Source organism: Thalassophryne amazonica, chromosome 23 (assembly GCF_902500255.1).
Source record: "Thalassophryne amazonica chromosome 23, fThaAma1.1, whole genome shotgun sequence".
NCBI classification, from domain to species: domain Eukaryota; kingdom Metazoa; phylum Chordata; class Actinopteri; order Batrachoidiformes; family Batrachoididae; genus Thalassophryne; species Thalassophryne amazonica.
Window position 1 is genome coordinate 35,761,653 of NC_047125.1, and position 23,024 is coordinate 35,784,676.

A 23,024-nucleotide genomic window follows, 5' to 3' on the forward strand; every position below is an offset into this window, starting at 1 on the left:
ATTTAATAGATAGATTGCTCATAACCAGTTCCATGGTATGGAGCACAGACAAAAACAAATACACACTTTGGCAAAAGGAAAACACTAGAAATCAAAATTCAGTACAAATCTAGAACCCATTTCAAATAGGCACCAAGTTTACAAATAATTTTCCTGTTTTCAGATTGAAACAGTAACACAAACGTATGTTTAGACAAACACCCTCTATAGAAAACAGGGATATACAAGGTCTGTGAGAAAAGTATCCGACCTTTTTATTTTTTTCAAAAACCATATGGATTTGAATCACGTGTGATTGCATCAGCCAAGCTTGAACCTTCGTGCACATGCGTGAGTTTTTTCACGCCTGTCGGTTGTGTCATTCGCCTGTGAGCAGGCTTTGTGTGAGCAGTGGTCCACCCCTCTCGTCAGATTTTTATTGCGAATAAATGTCTGAACGATTTGGAGCTTTGCTGCATCAATTTTTTTCCAGAAACTCTGAGAGACCTCCAGGTGGACACCATTCAGAAAATTCAGATGGCTTTCAGGGACGATTTTATGGGGATTACACAGATTAAGGACTGATCCAGCCGGTTTAAAGACCGCCCACAGCGTCTGAGAGCGCGCCGCGCTCCGAGCACCGATCAACAGGCTGAATCAACCAGATCATTTCCAGCGTGAAGGCTTTGTTGATCCGGGACGTCATCTGACATCCACAAAAATTGGTCTCACAGGATGGCTTTCAGATGGCTTTCAGACAGCTTTTGGTGGGTTTTCAGTCGTGTGACTATCCGAGAAATTATGGATGAGCCTGGACATGCCAGAACATGTCCTGTGAGGCTTCATCACGGCGTTGCTTTGCGCCATGCGGCAATGCCGCGACGCGCGGAATTCCTCCTCTCTTCTTTCCATGACAAAAACTACTATAACAGTGGAATGTGCCGTTCATTTCCAAACTGGACGCTGTGTTGATCCGGGACGTCGTCTGACTAGCACAGGAATTGTGGAAGACATGGACATCAGCACTTTTTCGGCACATTGAGACAGACGTGCGGAGGAATTCACTGTAATTCCTCTGTAATTATTACAATTGTTTTCATCCCCCTTCTTTTTATATATAGGGACAATTAGGCCCAAAAGCCAATCTTCAGGAACAATGCCCGTTTTCAAAATCATATTAAATAAAGTAACATCAATAGGCACAAATATATCTATTGTACTTTTTATATATTCATTGATTACTCCATCTACTCCAGCTGCCTTTCCTGTCTTCAATTTTTGTATTGCCTTTTTAATTTCATCCTCAGTAAAGTCTTTATTTAATATGCTGTTGTCAACTGTATCACAATCGATGTCAGTCTCTGTAAAATCATTTACTGATTCAATTTGATCAGATGACTCTTTAAAGTATTCAAACAAGGCCTCAATTGGGATGGGGCATTGTTTCCTATTTTTATCCGCTTGGTTAAGTTTCTTCCAGAAAAGACTCGGGTTTTTGGATTTAAAAGACACAAGGTCATTGTTAAATTGCCTTGAATAACTACTTCGAGCTTTATTTAAAGTTGCTCTATATTGTTTACATTTATGTTTTAGGAATTGTGAGCTCTGCAAAGTGTTGGACCGAGAGCCCTTGTGTGGGTCCTTGGGGTGACATTTGTTGCGATTTGACGCGTCTCTCTTTTTTCACTTAGATGTTTATTCATATTGCAGCTAAACATGGAGATGAACACAAACAAACAAACAACCCCCCCCCCCCCCCCCCCCCAAAAAGAACAACAACAACAAAATGCCCGGAAGAAACATTTTTAAATTCTTATGTTTGACAGGTATTTTTTTCCTGTTTGACTCTGATGTCACCAAGTTGGATCTTAAACTGTCCATTTTCTCTACTTTTTGTGTCACTTTCTCTGTGATGTCGGTTTCTTGTGTTCCAGAGGTCCACTGGTCTTTGGTTGCTTCCCTCATCTGATATTTTGGCCCAAGAATCAGTATGGTGCTGTCTTTACGGGCGGATTGTATCTTTCTTTCAGGCTGTGGAAACTCTCCAGCTTTCTGTTTCTTCCAAACACACACCATGCAGTCATTCCTTTTTCCATCCTAAATCTTGTCAAGTCAGACATCCAAACTGTTTGGGTACATGAACTTCAAAGGCAGAGGACAACGTTGGAGGCAGGTTGACGGTTGCTACTTGAACTTACTTCAGAGGGTTCAGGATGAATCCCAGAGACAACCTCTTATCCTGACCCAGATCTATGTCTGTCCATCTGTCATTTTGTCTTTGTAAACATTTTGTTATTAATTCAAATCATAACTAGTGTGTTGCCCGTGGGGATCCATGGGCTCTAGATTGGGTTCTGTTTACAGTGGTTTGCAAAACTATTCGGTCCCTTGGTATTTCACACATTTTAATTTGTTTATGGCATTTCAAATACAAAAAGTAAATCAGGCTTCTCAATATAAAAATTTCTAAAATTATCTTCCTTACATTCAAACTGAAAGTAAATCTCTACAACTTGATATAAATTAAGTAAAAATATAAAACTCAAGATGATGGGTTGCATAAGTAAACCCTAACCCTATACCTGTAAATAATCAGTTTAATTGCCAGTTTTCTTCAGACAAGTCAGGGGATGGATACATGAACATTTCCAAGTCACTGAATGTCTTGAACTTTATTTACCTCAGTTAGGAAGAAATACATACATATGACACAGTATGACAAATCTGTGTGGAGGAGACAGTTCTCAAAAACTGAGTGACTGTGCAAGAAGGAGAAGAGTGAGGAAAGCCACCAAGACACCCAGACAACCCAGAAGAAGTTACAGGCTTCTGTGGCTGTGATTGGAGAAATTGTGCACAGTGCAAGTTTGAATTTTGTATCATCAGTTATACAGCTTCATGATGAAGTGGAGCAGAGGAGGATTTTCTTTCACCAAAACATCAAATCTAGGCTTACATCTCAGATGTACCTTCTGGCAAATTGTAACTTAAGTTTCAGGTCTTCTTTTTAATAAAATCCTCCTCTATACCACAGAAAGGGGTTTAAGGTTAAAAACAGCTCCTAGTGACATTATTCTAAGAAAAGTCTTATAATTCCTTGAATTTTAAGACATTTCTTAGAGTTTTGGTAAGATGAAAGTTGTCAGCAAAGCACCTTAAGAACCTTTCACGCCGGATGCTTTGGAAGCTTCAGAGGTGTTACGAATCATTTTAAAAAGCATTATTTTCAATGAGACGCGTTGCTTTTTAGAGGCGTCAGAAGCGTCACGTCAAAAGCCAAGCTAAACCGACGCTTCTGCCGCTTGTCGACAAGCTGACGTGGTCAAAGTTAAACCCAATCCAACTTTGGCGGCTCTGAACTGTAGCGTAGCTTCTCTCTGTCCAATGGGAACAACGCGTCAGGCCCAAACATGGAAGACTAGTGGCAGAAACCACTGATCTGTACAAAACAAACGTGTCACAGGACAGCGTATTTAACACAGCAGTTTTCTGAAGAAAAATCCTTCCAATTTTTTTTTTGACCTCAAAATTTGATTACTGTAAAAAAGTTTAGAACACTTGTAATTAAAATAGTAAAATAATAATAATATTAATAAAAGATTCTTTCAGAACCTTTCTTCAGCTGTAAATTAAAACCATAACTTACCAGTTATTTCCTATTAGATTATTTCTTGTTTAACATAAGGAACCTTGGATTTATTTTTAGACAAATAAAATAGCATGGAAAATTGTACATTTTTTAAGTCTGGTAGATTATTCATATCTCATTTCAACCAGAAAAACAGACACTGTAAATAAATACATATGTTTATTATAAATGCAACAGGAGATAATTTAACAATGACTGCAATGTGATTGTTAATGCAACATAAACCTCATAATGAAATAACTTTTTAATTTAGTCATTTCAGCATTTAAATACATCTATGTGACTATGTGATTGCTTTGAATGTTGCAATCAGGACAGAGCAATTTCTAAAATATGAATTTGACTATTCTAGTGATTGTGAATGTTTTAAAATTATGCACAATCAGGGCGGGGCTTCTACCTGTGCAAATGTCTTTTGACTGAACTTTGGACTTCATGGACATGTTTAATGATCCATTCATTTAATGTTAAAATATAAAATGAAACGGCTTTTTAAAAATAATAAAATAGTTGCTTTTTTTTAAGAATCATAGAAACAGGTGTTGGTTTGCTGGAGTCTCAGGACATTTAACCAAAGTCTCCTCTGCAGCTTTGACCTCTGGTGGAGCTTTCAAAGACACTTTTGTCCCATTTTGAAGAGCAAAGATGTTTTCTTCTGACTGGACTTCAGGTTTTGGTTTTCAGCTCATCACTTGAAGTTTTTGAAGTGCGTCTGCACAGCAAATATTCCTGATTATGGGACAAATAAAAAAGACATCTTAAAATATAAAGAACACTAAACAGTTATAAATAAACGCTGCAGCTTTGTTTACTTCAAAAAAAATTATTTACAAGTTAAAACGTTCACTCAGCTGGACTGTGATTCTGCAGCTAAAAGGCTAAGCTAATGCTAGCAGAACATTAAACCATCAGAAGCTCACATCACAGTTTATTTTTAAATTATTCTCACTTCAGACAAATTTGCAGAAGTAAGCTCCGTTGCTTAAATTGGGCGTTTTTAAATATCCAAAAGTGAGGAATTTGTGACTTAGTGGGTCTGCATGAAACATCAAGTCGATAAACTTTTTGTGGATATGCCTGGACCCGTCTCCATGTGGATGGGGCCTGAGTCTGGTCTGCTTCCTCAAAAACACCAGTGGGATTTTTTTCTTGCCACTGTAATCTGTGCGCTTGCTCAGGGGGTTGGTAAGGTTAGACCTTACCTGTGTGAAGTATCTTGGGGCAGCGTTGTTGTGATTTGGTGCTATATAAATAAATCAAATCAATTTTATTTATATAGCGCCAAATCACAACAAACAGTTGCCCCAAGGGGCTTTATATTGTAAGGCAAAGCCATACAATAATTACAGAAAAACCCCAACGGTCAAAACGGCCCCTGTGAGCAAGCACTTGGCGACAGTGGGAAGGAAAAACTCCCTTTTAACAGGAAGAAACCTCCAGCAGAACCAGGCTCAGGGAGGGGCAGTCTTCTGCTGGGACTGGTTGGGGCTGAGGGAGAGAACCAGGAAAAAGACATGCTGTGGAGGGGAGCAGAGATCAATCACTAATGATTAAATGCAGAGTGGTGCATACAGAGCAAAAAGAGAAAAAAACACTCAGTGCATCATGGGAACCCCCCAGCAGTCTAAGTCTATAGCAGCATAACTAAGGGATGGTTCAGGGTCACCTGATCCAGCCCTAACTATAAGCTTTAGCAAAAAGGAAAGTTTTAAGCCTAATCTTAAAAGTAGAGAGGGTGTCTGTCTCCCTGATCTGAATTGGGAGCTGGTTCCACAGGAGAGGAGCCTGAAAGCTGAAGGCTCTGCCTCCCATTCTACTCTTACAAACCCTAGGAACTACAAGTAAGCCTGCAGTCTGAGAGCGAAGCGCTCTATTGGGGTGATATGGTACTATGGGGTCCCTAAGATAAGATGGGACCTGATTATTCAAAACCTTATAAGTAAGAAGAAGAATTTTAAATTCTATTTTAGAATTAACAGGAAGCCAATGAAGAGAGGCCAATATGGGTGAGATATGCTCTCTCCTTCTAGTCCCCGTTAGTACTCTAGCTGCAGCATTTTGAATTAACTGAAGGCTTTTCAGGGAACTTTTAGGACAACCTGATAATAATGAATTACAATAGTCCAGCCTAGAGGAAATAAATGCATGAATTAGTTTTTCAGCATCACTCTGAGACAAGACCTTTCTAATTTTAGAGATATTGCGCAAATGTAAAAAAGCAGTCCTACATATTTGTTTAATATGCGCATTGAATGACATATCCTGATCAAAAATGACTCCAAGATTTCTCACAGTATTACTAGAGGTCAGGGTAATGCCATCCAAAGTAAGGATCTGGTTAGACACCATGTTTCTAAGATTTGTGGGGCCAAGTACAATAACTTCAGTTTTATCTGAGTTTAAAAGCAGGAAATTAGAGGTCATCCATGTCTTTGTCTGTAAGACAATCCTGCAGTTTAACTAATTGGTGTGTGTCCTCTGGCTTCTTGGATAGATAAAGCTGGGTATCATCTGCGTAACAATGAAAATTTAAGCAATGCTGTCTAATAATACTGCCTAAGGGAAGCATGTATAAAGTGAATAAAATTGGTCCTAGCACAGAACCTTGTGGAACTCCATAATTAACCTTAGTCTGTGAAGAAGACTCCCCATTTACATGAACAAATTGTAATCTATTAGATAAATATGATTCAAACCACCACAGCGCAGTGCCTTTAATACCTATGGCATGCTCTAATCTCTGTAATAAAATTTTATGATCAACAGTATCAAAAGCAGCACTGAGGTCTAACAGAACAAGCACAGAGATTAGTCCACTGTCTGAGGCCATAAGAAGATCATTTGTAACCTTCACTAATGCTGTTTCTGTACTATGATGAATTCTAAAACCTAAGGTTAATTATGGAGTTCCACAAGGTTCTGTGCTAGGACCAATTTTATTCACTTTATACATGCTTCCCTTAGGCAGTATTATTAGACAGCATTGCTTAAATTTTCATTGTTACGCAGATGATACCCAGCTTTATCTATCCATGAAGCCAGAGGACACACACACCAATTAGCTAAACTGCAGGATTGTCTTACAGACATAAAGACATGGATGACCTCTAATTTCCTGCTTTTAAACTCAGATAAAACTGAAGTTATTGTACTTGGCCCCACAAATCTTAGAAACATGGTGTCTAACCAGATCCTTACTCTGGATGGCATTACCCTGACCTCTAGTAATACTGTGAGAAATCTTGGAGTCATTTTTGATCAGGATATGTCATTCAATGTGCATATTAAACAAATATGTAGGACTGCTTTTTTGCATTTACGCAGTATCTCTAAAATTAGAAAGGTCTTGTCTCAGAGTGATGCTGAAAAACTAATTCATGCATTTATTTCCTCTAGGCTGGACTATTGTAATTCATTATTATCAGGTTGTCCTAAAAGTTCCCTAAAAAGCCTTCAGTTAATTCAAAATGCTGCAGCTAGAGTACTGACGGGGACTAGAAGGAGAGAGCATATATCACCCATATTGGCCTCTCTTCATTGGCTTCCTGTTAATTCTAGAATAGAATTTAAAATTCTTCTTCTTACTTATAAGGTTTTGAATAATCAGGTCCCATCTTATCTTAGGGACCTCCAGAGGTGTCAAGTAACGAAGTGCAAATACTTCGTTACTGTACTTAAGTACACTTTTTAGGTATCTATACTTTACTCCATTACTTATTTTTCTGCCTACTTCTGACTTCTACTCATTACATTTTCACACAAGTATCTGTACTTTCTATTCCTTACATTTTTAAAACAAACAGCCTCGTTACTCTTGGCTTCAGTTTAATGTTTATATATATATATATTTCACGTCATGTGCGCCTGTAATCAACTTTTCTGCAGCACGGCTTTGCTTTGAACCGTGAACCAATCCAAGTAGTGGTTCGCAGATTGAAGCAATGCTTCGACCTATTGCTTCGTTTATTCTTTCTTTCGCTTAATTTTCCCCTGCTAAAACCCTAAAGAGCATACTTCTGTGAGTATTATTTACCTTTTCTATGTTAAACCGACCTGTTATGGTCTTCTGAAACAGTTGATAGATGTATTTTATAACATAAAAACGGGAGCGATGCTAACGCATTAGCATGTCTATGGCATTTTCAATGTTAAAAGTTAGCATTAAGCAATTGCAGCTCTCATCACGTTCGGGTGCATTTGTTTTCAAATTGTACTATTTCTTAAATTTATTTTTGTTTATATATTAATAATCTAATGATTATTATATACAATTTTAGAGAAAGAGGCAAAACGAACCTGAATAGAAACACAACAGAAAATATAAAAGCAACTAACAATGAACATACATATATAAATACATACATAAATAAATGTTTCCTGTGAACACCTAGTGACTCTTACACCTCCACTCCATCCCTGTCTTATTTAATGACAGTTTGTTTCGGTCAAATCATATTTTCAGTTTGTTAATTTCTTCAGTGATTTCCTCCAGAACTTTCTGCCAAACTAGAAAACTGCTGCATCCTAGTAAGAGCAAAATACTACTGGAATGAATTTGAATAAGGAAAATTGTTTTGTTTTTTTTTTCTTCACTAAATAGATGCTGCACTCACTGCAGTTTATTGTCTGGAATAGTCCCATATTGCATTTCAGAGCTTCTAGAATTGAAACATTTTCGTGCAGGTGCTGTTGGGGGGTAATTTTGGGTTTTGGGTCTTGGGCCACATGTAGAACGAATCAGTTTTTTTTTTTTAAAGGTTACTTTATACTTTTATACTTTAAGTAGGTTTTGGAGCACATACTTTTTCACTTTTACTTGAGTAAAGAGGTCAAGTTGATACTTCAACTTTTACCAGAGTGTTTTTAAACTGCAGTATCTATACTTCTACTTAAGTAACAAATGTGTGTACTTTTGACACCACTGGGGACCTCATAGTACCATATCACCCCAATAGAGCGCTTCGCTCTCAGACTGCAGGCTTACTTGTAGTTCCTAGGGTTTGTAAGAGTAGAATGGGAGGCAGAGCCTTCAGCTTTCAGGCTCCTCTCCTGTGGAACCAGCTCCCAATTCAGATCAGGGAGACAGACACCCTCTCTACTTTTAAGATTAGGCTTAAAACTTTCCTTTTTGCTAAAGCTTATAGTTAGGGCTGGATCAGGTGACCCTGAACCATCCCTTAGTTATGCTGCTATAGACGTAGACTGCTGGGGGGTTCCCATGATGCACTGAGTGTTTCTTTCTCTTTTTGCTCTGTATGCATCACTCTGCATTTAATCATTAGTGATCGATCTCTGCTCCCCTCCACAGCATGTCTTTTTCCTGGTTCTCTCCCTCAGCCCCAACCAGTCCTAGCAGAAGACTGCCCCTCCCTGAGCCTGGTTCTGCTGGAGGTTTCTTCCTGTTAAAAGGGAGTTTTTCCTTCCCACTGTTGCCAAGTGCTTGCTCACAAGGGGTCGTTTTGACCGTTGGGTTTTTACGTAATTATTGTATGGCCTTGCCTTACAATATAAAGCGCCTTGGGGCAACTGTTTGTTGTGATTTGGTGCTATATAAATAAAATTGAATTGATTGATTGATGTTAAAATCGCCCACTATAATTATCTGAGCTAAGCACTAAGTCAGACAAAAGGTCTAAAAATTCACAGAGAAACTCACAGTAACAACCAGGTGGACGATAGATAATAACAAATAAAACTGGTTTTTGGGACTTCCAATTTGGATGGACAAGACTAAGAGTCAAGCTTTCAAATGAATTAAAGCTCTGTCTGGGTTTTGGATTAATTAATAAGCTGGAGTGGAAGATTGCTGCTAATCCTCCCCCTTGGCCCGTGCTACGAGCATTCTGACACTTAGTGTGACTCGGGGGTGTTGACTCATTTAAACTAACATATTCATCCTGCTGTAACCAGGTTTCTGTAAGGCAGAATAAATCAACATGTTGATCAATTATTATATCATTTACTAACAGGGACTTAGAAGAGAGAGACCTAATGTTTAATAAACCACATTTAACTGTTTTAGTCTGTGGTGCAGTTGAAGGTGCTATATTATTTTTTCTTTTTGAATTTTTATGCTTAAATAGATTTTTACTGGTTATTGGTGGTCTGGGAGCAGGCACCGTCTCTACGGGGATGGGGTAATGAGGGGATGGCAGGGGGAGAGAAGCTGCAGAGAGGTGTGTAAGACTACAACTCTGCTTCCTGGTCCCAACCCTGGATAGTCACGGTTTGGAGGATTTAAGAAAATTGGCCAGATTTCTAGAAATGAGAGCTGCTCCATCCAATGTGGGATGGATGCCGTCTCTCCTAACAAGACCAGGTTTTCCCCAGAAGCTTTGCCAATTATCTATGAAGCCCACCTCATTTTTTGGACACCACTCAGACAGCCAGCAATTCAAGGAGAACATGCGGCTAAACATGTCACTCCCGGTCCGATTGGAGAGAGACCCAGAGAAAACTACAGAGTCCGACATTGTTTTTGCAAAGTTACACACCGATTCAATATTAATTTTAGTGACCTCCGATTGGCGTAACCGGGTGTCATTACTGCCGACATGAATTACAATCTTACCAAATTTACGCTTAGCCTGAGCCAGCAGTTTCAAATTTACTTCGATATCACCTGCTCTGGCCCCCGGAAGACAATTGACTATGGTTGCTGGTGTCGCTAACTTCACATTTCACAAAACAGTCGCCAATAACCAGAGTTTGATCCTCAGCGGGTGTGTCGCCGAGTGGAGAAAAACGGTTAGAAATGTGAACAGGTTGGCGGTGTACACGGGGCTTCTGTTTAGGACTACGCTTCCTCCTCACAGTCACCCAGTCGGCCTGCTTTCCCGGCTGCTCGGGATCTGCTGGAAGAGAACTAACGGCGGCTAAGCTACCTTGGTCCGCACCGACTACAGGGGCCTGGCTAGCTGTAGAATTTTCCATGGTGCGGAGCTGAGTCTCCAATTCGCCCAGCCTGGCCTCCAAAGCTACGAATAAACTACACTTATTACAAGTACCGTTACTGCTAAAGGAGGCCAAGGAATAACTAAACATTTCACACCCAGAGCAGAAAAGTGCGGGAGAGACAGGAGAAGCCGCCATGCTAAATCGGCTAAGAGCTAGTAGCTGCGCTAAGCTAGCGGATTCCTAAAAACACACGAAGTGAATAATGTGTAAATAATTTAGAGGTGATTCAGCAGAGGGAGTGCTTTAGTTAAGGCACGTGAAGATTACACTGTGAAACAAATCGTTATCTACTTATCTAGATCAATCTAACTACATAGATTAAACAGCTAACAGATACAGCAAAACACCGCTGTGCTCCGGAACAGGAAGTGATACAATACCGCAGTGAGAGCCAACCACCAGTAGAAACAAACGAAATTGAACCTTGCGAGGACGTTGCCAGCAATCCCAAAGTAGTTCTGAAGCGTGTCCAGTAACATACGATGATCTACCATGTCAAACACAGCACTTAGATCTAACAGCACCGTGGTGGTTCATTGTGAGCAGAAGGTCATCACCACTTTAGTAAGTGCTGCCTCTGTGGAGTGGTGCTTTCTAAACGCAGACTGCAGCGGCTCAAAGAGGTTATTTTCAGTGAGGTGGTCCAAAAGATGCGCTGAAACCACTTTTTCAAAGATATGTAGTATCTTTGTAGTAGCAGGTAGACCATTCTTCTACATCCCTTTGTCTTAATTTACATTTTTGGAGTTTATTTTATAGAGCTCCATGAAGACTGCGGATGCTCCAGTTTGAAAGGTTCCTGGTTCAAAACCCACTCCGGCACATTCTCCATATAATATGGAATTGCATCAGGAAGGGCATCCGGCGTAAAACTTGTGCCAAATCAACATGTCAATCTGCTGTGGTTCCCCCGAAACAAGGGAGCAGCTGAAAGGACTCACGTAATTTCTTTGGACGGTTTATAACAAAGTTTCTGAATCTGAGTTTTAGATATTTATCTTGTATCCAGATAAATGGCCTCATTCATTGACCATCACTTTAGGAAGCGTCGTATTTGGCTGTTTGGGAAAACTATGACATCATCATCAGAAAGTTTTATTTTAATTCCATTCCTTTTATTTGGATGGCTGTGAGTTCTTTGTCCTGCTGATGAGGGTCGATAAACCTCAGAGAGGGATCCAGTGTCGGGCCCGGCCCCTTGTCTGAGCGGACCTCCGAACTCTGATGGTGTCTCTTCATCTTCTGTTCATTTTTATTCTTAGTTCATTCCATCTTTCTTAACAAGCAACATGATGAATTGTATTTTAACATGTTTTTACCCGGTTTCACTTGAATGGGAGCGGGGGAGGGGGAGGTGTCTAATAATCTGATGTCAAATTAAAGCATTTGGAGTGTTTTTATGTCACTGATGTTCGTCACAGGAGAATGTCCATGAAAACACACATTTAAAATTAAACCTCAAACATAAAACTATATAAAGGAGATGAAGTGTTTTCCACTTTATGACCACTTTAATAATTATCATATTCAGACTATTTTTAGTTTAAAATCTGATACTTGAAGGTTAAAACCTGAATGAGCACCATTTACCATTATTTGCTTGTATTTATTATTTTGTGCTATACTGTGCACTCTCCGTGCAGAGCAATGCTTTGGGCGCCTGGTCTTCAGTCTGGGCACGTCCATGGATTGATGCAGCTGCAGTTCAGGAAGCAGAACGTGTCCGAGTTAAGGGCGGAGTCTTCGTACCTCAGCAGTTCACACACCAAAGAAACAGAAACATGGGGCTGCAATCCTTCATGTCTTGTAAATTCGCCTTTTTATTGGCTTCACTAAACGTGCATAAAGTGCAGCATCTGATGGATCATTCCAATATCCCAGCGCACAAACAGAATTTATTGATTAATTTAAATTGCAGCTTTTCCAGATGATGTAATCGCAGCCTGACATCACGCCAGTGATGTGATTAATCGTGTCTTTTGGGTATTTTGAAGCCTCCACCAGCACTTGGTGCCCTGAGCACAGTACCTGATGTACATGGTGGGCAGGGCGGATCTGCAGTCCAAAGGGTGTAGAATCCTCAGATATCCAGAACCTGTGACCAACAGCAGGCCACTGATTCTGTGCTCTTCCTGAAACCAGGTGAGAAGGGGTAGAAAGGTGGTCTGGAGTTGTTCCAGCACAGGTTTTTAAAGAACAGGTGTAATGAGTCCACATTCAGAGAAGAGAGATGGGCGGGCTTCATCCAGGGTGTCGGGTCTTGCACCACTCTGGAGCTGAGTGTTGACAACAGGACTTTGAACCTGGTTTTATTGCTCTTCACGATTCATAGAGTTCAGTGAGTCTCTGTAGGAAGACAGGTGGTGTTCAAACATCTGGGTGTGAATCACAAACCCTCTGTTTGTATATTGGCACTCCATGCATTGGCCAGCTGTGTTTAAGGGGTGTAGTTCATCTGTGTACTGGGGGTGGACCTTTTGAAAAGTCCTGGTTGACAGAGGGTTCATTTAGGATTCTACCATGCCATACCATCTTTATTTATGAAGCACCTTAAAACAGCCAGCGCTGACACAAGGTGCTACACACTAAAACAAAAGACAAAATTAAAATACAATAAAATAAAAATAAATGGTCTAGTGGTTAAGGTGTTGGGCTTGAGTCCAGAAGATCATGGATTCAAATCCCTGCCTGACTGGAAAATCACTAAGGGCCCTTGGACAAGGTCCTTTATCCCCTATTGCTCCCGGTGTGTAGTGAGCACCTTGTATGGCAGCACCCTGACATCGGGGTGAATGTAGGCATAATTGTAAAGCACTTTGAGCGTCTGATGCAGATGGAAAAGCGCTATATAAATGCAGTCCATTTACCATTTAGCAACAGAGAAAGCCCCGTCCCCCCTGAGCTTTCTCTTTGACTTGGGCACTTGCAGGAGCAGCTCGTCAGCCGACCTGAGGGACCGACAAGATGCACAAGGCCGAATAAGCCCAGAGAGGTACGATGGAGCTAAACCATGGAGGGACTTAAAAACAAAGAAAAGAATTTTAAAATGGACCCTAAAATGAACCAGCAACCAGTGAAGTGCGGCCAGGACAGGAGTCATATGACAGAACAAACTGTTGGACAGAAGCACAGTGATGGAAGGACAGTGAGATTCATAGGTGGACTTTAAGAGTAAAGTCCACAGGTATTTCATTGTGCAGGAGTCAAAGTAACTGGAAGTGATTTCATAGATACTACAGGTGCTTCCTATGTCATCATACCGACTCTGGTGCCTTAAAATGTTTGACACAAAGTTCTTGGAAGAACCTCTTGTTGTGAGATTCTTTTAGCAGGCAGGATATTTGGTTGTAACTACTGTCCCTACAGCAGTGGTGTCCAAAGACATTCCAGAACGGGCCAAAAGGGGGCAGGCTTTCTTTGTATCCACTGATGACAGCAGGTGATTTCACTGATGAACTCGTCCCACCTGCTCAAAATTATGTTCATCAGTGAGATTACCTGCCGTAACAGTAGATACAAAGAAAGCCTGCCCCCTTTTGGCCCTTTCTGGAATGTCTGGACACCACTGTCTTAGTTTGACATTTGCACCTTTGGTTCGATGCTCTTAGATGTTCTCAGATTTTTTTCAGCAAACAAAACAAAACAGACATTCTCAGATTTGACCTTTACACGGCCTGCTTGACCTTTATGCACTCAGCTTTGGCATGCCGCTTGCCTTTGGCTTTGTGTTCTGTTTTGGCTTTGATGTGCTTGCCTTTGGCTTTGATGTGTTCTGTTTTGGCTTTGATGTGCTTGCCTTTGGCTTTGATGTGTTCTGTTTTGGCATTGATGTGCTCGCCTTTGGCTTTGATGTGCTCGCCTTTGGCTTTGATGTTAAACATGGTGGGTCATATTGGAGTAACTCAATTATTTATGAAAAATGTGAAACTTTTGAACTGGAAGAGTTTTGAAGAAATCATGTCTTTGTCCTTGACAGGGCGGGGTCTCCTCGATGCTTTGAGCCATCTAACCCCTCCTCTTGGGGGCGTGTTCTTATCTTAAATTACGTGGCACTGGCTTTGGGCTTCCTCCTCCCCTTCGTCACCATCATCATATGTCATGGGAAAATTGTCCGGCACCTGATGTCCCCTACTGGCCCTGCTGACAGCTGCCTTTCCAACAACACACAACTGCGCAGCAGACGGCGCTCAGTGTGTCTGGTTTCCATGGTGACAGCAACCTTTCTGGTCTGCTTTCTCCCGTATCACGTTATCCGGTCGCTGCACCTCCACGCTGTGTGCAGTGGGTGGAGTTGCGGTGTAACTGTGGCACTGCAGCGGGTGGTGGTGGTGACACTGTGCCTGGCAGCGTCCAACAGTGTTGTCAACCCGCTGCTCTACTACTACTCCACCAAGACATTCAGGGACAACATGAGGGAGGCTCGATCCTCATTGCTGTCCAGTAGGGCCAACCAGAAGTCCTCCAGGGCTGGAATTGTTCTTAAAAGGAGATGGAACACCACCTGAGAGCCATTCTTACTTAGAACCTCCCTCATTGGACAAAATATTAGAAACACTCATCCATGTTTCTGTCTCTTTGTCTGTCTGTCACATCTTCATGAGTGGGAGGAGGAATCCTCTATATTTAACAGGAGGTTGGTTCCAGTCCAGTCTGATGGTATCCAGGTTAAAACTGATGGAATTTTGACAGTTCTATTGACATAAAACTGAAAATTGCAGCTCCTTTCAAAGATCTCAGCATCTGTTTGGAGGTTTTTTTCCATTTTGTCATGTCTTTCAGTATCCATGAACTCATCATCTGCTGTTGCTTTGTTTCCTGTGGTCAGTGAACCCGTCACTGGCTGTGACATGTCAGTTACTCTTTGTGTTGTTTTTACATAAATATTCACTCCTGTCATGTCGCCATAATAAAAACCTTTTCAAATGTTTTTTTTTGTTTTGAAGCTTTGTAATGTGTTAAACGGGCCACATGACATGAGGTTGGACCTGAAGCTTCCTGACAAACGAACTCACTGAACCCATCAGAAACAGGATGAGACGCTTGTGTCCAAACCCGAACTTAAGGGGACATTGAAAAATAGACACCTGTCAACAGATGAACCATGGATGCATTTAAAAAGAAACGGCAGTTATTTGATGCGTGAGGAAAAAAAGGATGCTGACATATCCATGAGGAATTCCACAGAATCAGGAATGAACTTTGAATCCCAAAATAAAGTATCCATCCATCCATCCATTTTCTTCCGCTTTATCCGTAGTCGGGTCGTGGGGGCAGCAGCTCAAGCAAAGCCGCCCAGACCTCCCGATCCACACACACCTCCCCCAGCTCCTCCAGGGGAACCCCAAGGCGTTCCCAAGCCAGCCGAGAGATGTAGTCCCTCCAGCGTGTCCTGGGTCTTCCCCGGGGCCTCCTCCCAGTGGGACGTGCCCGGAACACCTCTCCAGCGAGGCGTCCAGGGGGCATCCAGAAAAGATGCCCGAGCCACCTCAACTAACTCCTTTCGACGTGGAGGAGCAGCGGCTCGACTCCGAACTCCTCCCGAGTGATCGAGCTCCTCATCCTATCTCTAAGGGAGCGCCCAGCCACCCTGCAGAGGAAACTCATCTCAGCCGCTTGTACTCGCGATCTCGTGTTTTCAGTCATGATCCAAATCTCATGACCATAGGTGAGGATCGGAACGTAGATCAATCGGTAAATCGAGAGCTTTGCCCCGCTACTCAGCTCTCTCTTCACCACGACGGTCCGATACAGCGACCGCATCACTGCAGATGCTGCACCGATCCGTCTATCGATCTCACGCTCCATCCGTCCCTCACTCGTGAACAAGACCCCGGGATACTTAAACTCCTCCACTTGAGGCAAGGACAATCCACCGACCTGAAGAGGGCAAAGCACCTTTTTCTGGTTGAGAACCATGGCCTCGGATTTGGAGGTGCTGATTCTCATCCCGGACGCGTCACACTCGGCTGCAAACCACCCCAGTGCACGCTGAACGTCCTGGATTGAAGAAGCCAACAGAACCACATCGTCCGCAAACAGCAGAGATGAGATTCTGTGGTTCCCAAACCAGACCCCCTCTACACCCTGGCTGCGCCTAGAAATTCTGTCCATAAAAATAATGAACAGAACCAGTGACAAAGAGCAGCCCTGGTGGAGGCCAATGTGCACTGGAAACAGGTTTGACTTACTACCGGCAATGCGAACCAAGCTCCTGCTGCGGTCGTACAGGGACCGGATAGCCCTTAGCAAAGGACCCCGGACCCCGTACTCCCGGAGCACTCCCCACAGGGTGCGCCGAGGGACAGGGTCGAACGCCTTCAGATCCACAAAACACATGTGGACTGGTTGGGTGAACACCCATGAACCCTCGAGCACCCGATGTTGCGTGTAGAGCTGGTCCAGTGTGCCGTGACCAGGATGAAAACCACACTGCTCCTCCTGAATCTGAGGTTCGACCATCGGTCGAATTCTCCTCTCCAGTACTCTGGAATAGATCTTACTGGGGAGGCTGAGGAGTGTGATCCCCCTATAATTGGAACACACCCTCTGGTCCCCCTTCTTAAACAGAGGGACCACCACCCCGCTCTGTCAATCCAGAGGCGCTGTCCCCGATCGCCACGCGATGTTGCAGAGGTGTGTCAGCCAAGACAGTCCCACAACATCCAGAGACTTAAGGTACTCAGGACGGATTTCATCCACCCACCAGGAGCCCTCCTCAGTGGCAGGGCTCCTGGAAATATATTAAATCTAAATACAAAACCAAGGATGGAGTTCAGAATTTATGTACTGACCCAACAAGGCCGGACTCCAGACTACCTGAACCAGATCAGGAAAAAGAAGAATTATCTACGAGGTCTGTTAGAAAAGTATCCGACCTTTTTATTTTTTTCAAAAACCATATGGATTTGAATCATGTCTGATTGCATCAGCCAAGCTTGAGCCTTCGTGCGCATGCGTGAGTTTTTTCACGCCTGTCGGTTGCGTCCTTCGCCTGTGAGCAGGCTTTGTGTGAGCACTGGTCCACCCCTCTCATTGTTTTTTTATTGTGAATAAATGTCTGAATGATTTGGAGCTTTGCTGCATCAATTTTTTTCCAGAAACTGTGAGAGACCACCAGGTGGACACCGTTCGGAAAATTAATATGGCTTTCAGGGACGATTTTATGGGGATTACACAGATTAAGGAGTGATCCAGACAGTTTAAAGACCGCCCACAGCTGCTGAGAGCGCGCCGCGCGCCGATCGACAGGCTCAAACCCCGCTGAAACAACCACATCATTTCCAACGTGAAGGCTTTGTTGATCTGGGACGTCGTCTGACTTTCACAAAAAGGCAGAAGGCGTGGATATCAGCACTTTTTTGGCACATTCCACTGTTACAGGAGTTTTTTTCATGGAAAGAAAAGCGGAGGGATGCGCCACGGAGCCGTTCATTACGCGGCACAAAACCACCTCCGTGTTGGTCTCTCAGGTGGATTTCAGACGGCTGTCGGTTGCTTCTCAGTCGTGTGATTATCCGAGAAATTGAGCATGAGCTGGACATGCCCCAACATGTCCTGTGAGGCTTCATCACGGCGTTGCTTTGCGCCATGCGGCTCCACCGCGACAATAGCATGGAACAATAAAGGGCAAGGTGTCATGAAACAGTCAGGCACTGTATATGTGTTTAGTTCTCCCACTATAGGTCCTGTTGATCAGTTACTGTCAGCTCAACCATTTCATTTCAAGATCGTAACCGTATCAGAAGTAAGGAAGGACTTGAAAGGTCTAGATCCAAAAAAAATCATAAGGTCCAGACAAGTTGGAACCATATTTTCTAAAAAAAAAAATAGCTGCAGATTTGATAGCCAATCTAGTTACATATTTAATTAATCTTTCTTTAGCCACAAATCAAGTACCAGCTCTCTGGAAATCTGCCAATGTTCTCCCCCTGCACAAAGGTGGTGACCCTGCAAATGTGAATAATTATAGGCCTATCTCTAAATTGTCAGTATTAGCCAAATTAATGGATTCACTTATCAGCACGCAATTAAAAGACTATCTAATTAAAAACAATATTCTGAATGAATTTCAATCCGGTTTCAGGAAAAAACATAGTACAATAACAGCTGTTTCAAAAGTTGTCAATGACCTGGTTGAAACCCTGGACAATAAGCAGCACTGTGCAGCACTGTTTATTGATTTGTCAAAAGCTTTTTGACACAGTGGATGATAAATACTTCTTCAAAGGCTTACCTCCATTGGACTATCAGAACAAGCAGTGGGATGGTTCAACAGTTACTACTTAGGGAGAACACAGTGTGTACAGGCAGATGGCCTCACCTCTGCCTCCCTAAATATTTTAAAAGGTGTGCCCCAAGGCTCAATCCTTGGGCCTCTTTGTCATTTATACAAACAACCTCTGCAATAATATAAAAATGCAAATTATCATTACTATGCTGATGACACTGTTCTTTATTGTTATGGGTCCACATTAGGTCAAGCAGTTTCAAATTTACAGTCTGTTTTTAACATTATGCAACATAATCTGGCTACTTTAAAATTGGTTTTAAACTCTTAAAAAAAACTAAAGCCATGACTTTCATTCTTGGAAAATCAACTAAAAACAATGTCCCAACCATTTGTACACTCTCTGGTATTGAAATAGAAGAAGTGTCACATTACAAATATTTGGGCACCACCATTGACCAATCACTGTATTTTACAGTAGTGTTCAGAATAATAGTAGTGCTATGTGACTAAAAAGATTAAACCAGGTTTTGAGTATATTTCTTATTGTTACATGGGAAACAAGGTACTAATTACTAATAGACCAATTTCATAGCCTTAAGAGTGTGAATATCATGAATGCTTGGTCTTGTTGGATTTGTGAGAATCTACTGAATCTACTGGTACCTTGTTTCTCATGTAACAATAAGAAATATACTCAAAACCTGGTTTAATCTTTGTAGTCACATAGCACTACTATTATTCTGAACACTACTGTATATAGCATGTCCAAGATTTGGTTAAAAAAATTGAAATTTAAGTTTTTTTTTTGTTTGTTTGTTTGTTTAGAATCAAGCCCTGTTTATCTTTTGAAGCAATAAAACAACGTGTAAATGCAACATTCTTGTCTGTCTTGGACTATGGTGATATTTTATACATGCATTCAACCTCTCAGTGTCTTCATTCCTTGGACACTATGTTTCATGGAGCCTTGAGATTTATTACAAACTTAAAATCTCTCATTCATCACTGTTTGCTGTACTCTCGGGTTGGTTGGTTTTCCCTCTCCATTCGGTGTTGGATTCACTGGCATCTTTTTATTTATAAGGCAGTACTTGGACTTCTCCCGAGGCCTGCAGGGACGTATCACCTATGTTCACAGGATCTGCTTTTATTGACTGTCCCTAAAGCCCACACTGACTTTGGCAAAAAGGCTTTTAATTTTGCAGCACCTTCTGCATGGAATCAGCTTCAGAATGAATTACAGTCGAAGGAGTTGGTCTCATTCTTTTAAAGGTCTTTTTTTAAAAGACCTTGCAGAAAGGCTGTCTGTCACTGTTTTTAAATTGATTTAGGACCCAGGTTTTTATGATGACATTGTTTTTTGAATATGTTGAGTGAAAGTGTGTCTATGCATTTATCCTGCCACTTGCCAGGACACTCTTGTAAAAGAGAATTTTGATCTCAATGAGTTTTTATCCTGGTTAAATAAAGGTGTGATGATGATGAATATAGTTTCTATGTGCATCTTGAATTTTTTGTCTATATTTTAGTTTAAAGACATTAATAACATACTTGCATTATAATGTGATTGTACCATCATAAAATACTGTATGAAATAGAGATATAAACTGAGAAATGCTTGTGTAACTTGGGACTGTTATGACCATAGTTTGTACAAAATGAAGGGGATTTGGTGGCTTCAAAGGTTTTTTTTTATTTATTAATTTAATTTTAATTTATTAATTTATATAGCGCCAAATCATGACAGTCGCACCAAGGCGCTTCACATAATTCACAACAACACAAATTAATCTAAATTCAAAATTAAAAGCAAGAAAAGCACAGTTAAAAGATAAAACACAGTAGAATAAAAAGAAATTACAAAGCAAACACAAACAGATTAAAAAATTAATGATAAGACAGTCTAAAAAAGTGGGTCTTCAGTCTTGATTTAAAAATCTCCACCGTGTCAGACTGCCGAATAACAGCAGGTAGATCATTCCAAAGAGCCGGACCACGGTAGGAGAAGGCTCTATACCCCACAGACTTTTTGTTCATCCTCGGAACACACAGAAGCCCTGCGCCCTGCGAACGCAAGGGCCTCGCAGGTACGTAGGGCTTAACCAAGTCCGCCAAGTAGGAAGGTGCCAGACCATGAACAATTTTATAAACCAACAATAAAACTTTAAAATCCAATCTGGCAGAAACCGGTAGCCAATGAAGGGATGCCAGAATGGGAGTAATGTGGTCAAACCTTCTACTTTGTGTCAAAATTCTGGCAGCAGCATTCTGCACCAACTGAAGTCCTCGAATGCTAGACTGCGGCAGACCAGAAAATAAAACATTACAATAATCCAATCTAGAAGAGACAAATGCGTGAATCAGAGTCTCAGCATCAGCCATAGACAAGATTTTTAAACGCAAGATCATTTCAGTGGTGTTGGGTTTAAGTCTGTTGCTCTTCTTTCCAGTTTTGGAGACGACTCACACGTCACAGACGTTTCTGTCATATGAAGATACATTTTGTCCAGCTTGTAATGAGTTGGATAAACAGCAGTTTGGTAGTTTGGCTTTCCTTAGGGTCTGTGTAACCTGTGCTGAAGTAGTTAGGCCGTATCGCCCATTCCTACGGTCAGCCAACAACAGTTCCAGTTTTTAAAGCTCAGAATTTGAAGATAGAACTAGATCCATGATGAGCCAGAACCAGATCCACGATGAGCTGGAACTAGGTCCACAAAGAGCTTGAACCAGATCCATGATCTGCTGGAACCAGATCCATGATCAGCCTGAAACAGATCCACGATCAGCTTGAACCTCTTGTTGCACATGCGTTCATCAGGTAACCAGCTTAGGAAGTCGTGTTCCTAATTTAACAACACATTTGTGCCCTTTGAGTTCTTTAGCGTGAGGATTAGCGTCACGCTGGTAACAGCTGCTGCAGGACCTAGCCCCGCCCACTCACGAGGATGCACAAATGAACATAATGATGAACAGACCATAAATAATTTTAGACATGCGGATAAACACAGGTGAGAGGAACATGGGTTTGTGCGACTGATGTCCAAGGTGCAGTACCGTCCTGAACCATAGAGGAGCAGTGCATTGTGGGAAAACCAAGTTGTTAACTTTGCATAGCTTTTTATTGTTTTCATGTTTGACACAAACTGTAGATTTCAAGTTGCTCAGCTGCAACTTTTCTCCTCAGTTTTCAAAAAAAGGCATGAGATTGGAAATGGCCCACAGCCTGCAAAGGTCAAGGTCAGCTGTGTGAGTAAACATCCTTTACTTGAAGAGTTTCTTCTGTAAATTTCGGACGCAGATGTTTCAGTGGGAAAAACATTTCCTTCTCCACACTTCCTTTTAATGACTTTTCTCTCCCTCACTTTTCCTTTATCCTTTCCTCATCTCCTTTCCTCTTCTTATCCTCTTTTTTCATTCTTTCATCCCTCATTTCTTGTTATCCGTTCTTCTCTTCTCCCATTTTCTTCTTTCTTTTTCTACTCATCTATTTCCTCCTTGCCTTTGCTCTCATTGTTTCTTTTTCCTAATTTCCTTTCACCTGTCCCCCTTTCTTCCTCCTTTCATTTCCTTCTCTCATCTTCCCTTTCTCCTCAAAATATCTTGTCCTTGCTTTGTACTTTTCTTTCCTTGTTTCCTCTCCTGCTTAAAACTCATCTTCATTTTTCCTCAGCTCCTCCTCCCCAGCAGGAAGAGTATCAGACTCATTTACAGCAGTACGGCAGATTTTAGGTTAGTGTGCTGTAATATGCAGTAGCGTCCAGTAGAGGGAGCAGCAGGTCTTTGAACAATGGTTTGTGCAATGATGTGATCGATTTATCAAATAAATGAGACAGCGCATGAAGGAGACAAGTGAGCGGAGCCACCAGGACAAACAGGATAATAGAATTACAAGCTTCACTATACAGGATGTCTTTCTGTTTTAGACAGAGTAAAACATTTAAAACTCAAGAACACCTGCTCCTTGCTCAAGGGAACTAAAACCAGCAGAAAAAAGAAGATGAGGTTCTCATAGCCGATGTCACCGACTAAACGGTCCTCCCTAAAAATTGGTCCGCCCTGCCTTCACTGCCCATGCGTCATTGCAGAACCACAGCAGCACGTCTGAGTCTGACTCTCTGAGTCTGACTCTCTACATGCAAAGTGATAAAAAGGATTGTGATTATTAACATCAGATGACAAAGTAAAACCTCTTAAATCATTCTAAAGTAA

The 23,024-nt window shown here is 41.6% G+C and overlaps 1 protein-coding gene across 1 annotated transcript in view; it reads left to right on the forward strand.

Annotated features, from left to right (window-relative positions):
• Positions 1 to 23,024, forward strand: part of LOC117504787 — a 78,185-nt gene that overhangs the window by 19,548 nt on the left and 35,613 nt on the right. The window lies entirely within an intron of this gene.